At 36.9% G+C, this 3127-nt stretch overlaps 1 non-coding gene across 1 annotated transcript; it reads right to left on the bottom strand.

The window, feature by feature from the left end:
• Nucleotides 1-2682: 2682 nt before the first annotated feature.
• Nucleotides 2683-2786, bottom strand: LOC130971118 (small nucleolar RNA R71). Its single transcript, XR_009082349.1, has one exon. It is a non-coding gene; the product is annotated as a small nucleolar RNA R71 (small nucleolar RNA).
• Nucleotides 2787-3127: the final 341 nt, after the last annotated feature.

The following is a 3127-nucleotide window of genomic DNA, read 5'->3' on the forward strand; positions in this document are numbered from 1 at the left end:
GAACTGATGGCGGCATTCAAGAGAATCCGGAAGGTCTAAACCTTGTCTGTGGTATTCTGAGTAGGATTCAATGATTGAATGACTGTGACGTGCTTCAAAACTCCTGAGGGCGGGGCGTTAGTGACAGACGCAAAAGAATCACTGGATTCTATTCCGGCCTGATGAAACCGACAGATGGATAGCCGATGCTGTGACAGAGCATCAGGGACGTATTTCCAATGAGAGGATGGGAGGTAGCCACTGACAACGGTGAAACCCTACACGAGCTGCCATGGAAAGGAGTAAGAAGGATTGGATGAAGACTGTAGGAAAGCAGAGAGACGGAAGGGAAGGCATCTTCATTCGCTTATCTGAAGCTCTCACCAATGATATGCATAAGTATCTCTATCTTTATCTTATTGCTTTATTCGTTACCACTATACCCATTGAGTCTGCCTGACTGAGATTTACAAGGTGACCATAGCTTGCTTCATACCAACAATCTCGTGGGATCGACCCTTACTCGCGTAAGGTATTACTTGGACGACCCAGTGCACTTGCTGGTTAGTTGTGCGAAGTTGTAGTGATCACAATTTCGTGCACCAAGTTTTTGGCCCATTGCCGGGGATTGTTTGTGTATGGACAACTGACGGTTCATCTTGTTGCTTAGATTAGGTATTTTTCTTCAGAGTCTTAAGAATGAATTCTAGTGTTTCAAGGTGATGTTCTTATCATCACCAAAGCTAATTGATCATCATCAATTTAGCTTGAATGCAATGTCTGCTGAAGCTTAGCTAGCTATGTCTAATTCCTTTAGACTAAAGCTTTAGACTAACATTGCATGATTCCTGGAATTCTCATTAAGAATTTTGATACCTTTATTTTCCTTTTCACCTAATTTTCGAAAAAACCAAAAAAATTACAAAATCATAAAACCAAAAATATTTCTTGTTTAAGTCTAGAGTATCATTTTAAGTTTGGTGTCAATTGCATGTTTCTGTTCTTCTTGCATTTTTTTGAATTTATGCATGTGTCTTAATTAATCTTCAAGTTGTTCTTGATGATTTCCTTGTTTTGATCTTTGAATTATATTGACTTGAGTGTTTTGTTGTTTCTCATATGCATTCTCATTTTGTTAGTGTCAGTAGTATACAAACTGCTAAGTTTGGTATCTTGCATGCATTGTTATTTGATTTCAGTTGCATTTTGATTATTCCTTATTATTAAAAATCCAAAAATATTTTTAATTTGTGTCTTTTCAAGTCAATAATACAAAGAATTGAAGATTCAGAACATACTGCAGAGGAATTATATAGAAAAAGCTGAGCATTCGAAAATGCCCAGTGAAGAAGACAGACTGGCGTTTAAACGCCAGCCAGGGCACCTGGTTGGGCGTTTAACGCCCAAAAAGGGTGCATTTTGGGCGTTAAATGCCAGAATGGATACCATTCTGGGCGTTTAACGCCAGGATGGTGCTAGGGGGAAGATTTTGTTTTCAAAATCAATTTTTTTCAAGTTTTCAAAGTTTTTCAAAATCAATCTTTTTCAAATCATATCTTTTCAATCAATGTTTTCAAAATTAATTTCTTTCCTTTTTCAAAGATACTTACTAACAATTAATGATTTGATTGAACATTTTTTGCCTTTTCTGTTGAGGAAGTTTTCATGTTTGAATCATATCTTTTCTTGTTAGGCAAGTCATTATTTTTAAAATCATATCTTTTTAAAATTGTTTTCAAATCATATCTTTTAAAATTGTTTTCAAATCATATCTTTTCAATCACATCTTTTTAAAACCAATCATATCTTCTTAACCACATCTTTTTCAAAATGGTTTTCAATCAAATCTTTTTGATTTCTAATTTAAAAATCTTTTTCAAAAATCACTTGATTTCTTTTCCACTTTTATTTTCGAAAATCAATTAGTATTTTTCAAAAATGTTTTCAAAATATTTTAATTTTCGAAAAATTACTTTCCTCCTTCTCACATCCTTCTATTTATGGAGTACCACTCATTCTCAGTGCACAATTCGAACCTTATCTAATTAAAGTTCGAATTCTTCTTCTCCTTCTTCTTCCTATTTCTCGTTTCCTTTGACACCTCAAGGAATCTCTATACTGTGACATAGAGGATTCCACATTCTCTTGTTCTTTTCTCTTTCATATGAGCAGGAACAAAGACAAAGGCATTCTTGTTGAAGCTGACCCTGAACCTGAGAGGACCTTGAAGCGAAAGCTAAGAGAAGCTAAGGCACAACTCTCTGTTGAGGACCTGACCGAATTCTTCAAAGAAGAAGACATGGCAGCCGAAAACAACAACAATGCCAACATGCAAGGAAGGTGCTGGGTGACTTTACTGCACCTACTCCCGACTTCTATGGGAGAAGCATCTCTATCCCTGCCATTGGAGCAAACAACTTTGAGCTTAAGCCTCAATTAGTTTCTCTAATGCAACAGAATTGCAAGTTCCATGGACTTCCATTGGAAGATCCTCATCAGTTTTTAGCTGAATTCTTGCAAATCTGTGACACAGTCAAGACTAATGGGGTTGACCCTGAGGTCTACAGACTGATGCTATTCCCTTTTTGCTGTAAGAGACAGAGCTAGAATATGGTTGGACTCTCAACCTAAAGAAAGCCTGATTCTTGGGAAAAGCTAGTCAATGCCTTCTTGGCAAAGTTCTTTCCACCTCAAAAATTGAGTAAGCTTAGAGTGGAAGTCCAAACCTTCAGACAGAAGGATGGAGAATCCCTCTATGAAGCTTGGGAAAGATACAAACAATTAATCAGAAAATGTCCATCTGACATGCTTTCTGAATGGAGCATCATAGGTATTTTCTATGATGGTCTCTCTGAACTATCCAAGATGTCTTTGGATAGCTCTGCTGGAGGATCTCTTCATTTGAAGAAGACGCCTACAGAGGCTCAAGAGCTCATTGAAATGGTTGCAAATAACCAATTCATGTACACTTCTGAAAGGAATCCTGTGAACAATGGGACAAGTCAGAAGAAGGAGTTCTTGAGATTGATGCTCTGAATGCCATATTAGCTCAGAACAGATATTGACTCAACAAGTCAATTTGATTTCTAAAAGTCTGTCTGGAATGCAAAATGCACCAAGAAGTACTAAGGATGCTTCATCTAAGGAA

The sequence above is a fragment of the Arachis stenosperma genome, chromosome 3 (genome assembly GCF_014773155.1).
Source record: "Arachis stenosperma cultivar V10309 chromosome 3, arast.V10309.gnm1.PFL2, whole genome shotgun sequence".
NCBI lineage: Eukaryota > Viridiplantae > Streptophyta > Magnoliopsida > Fabales > Fabaceae > Arachis > Arachis stenosperma.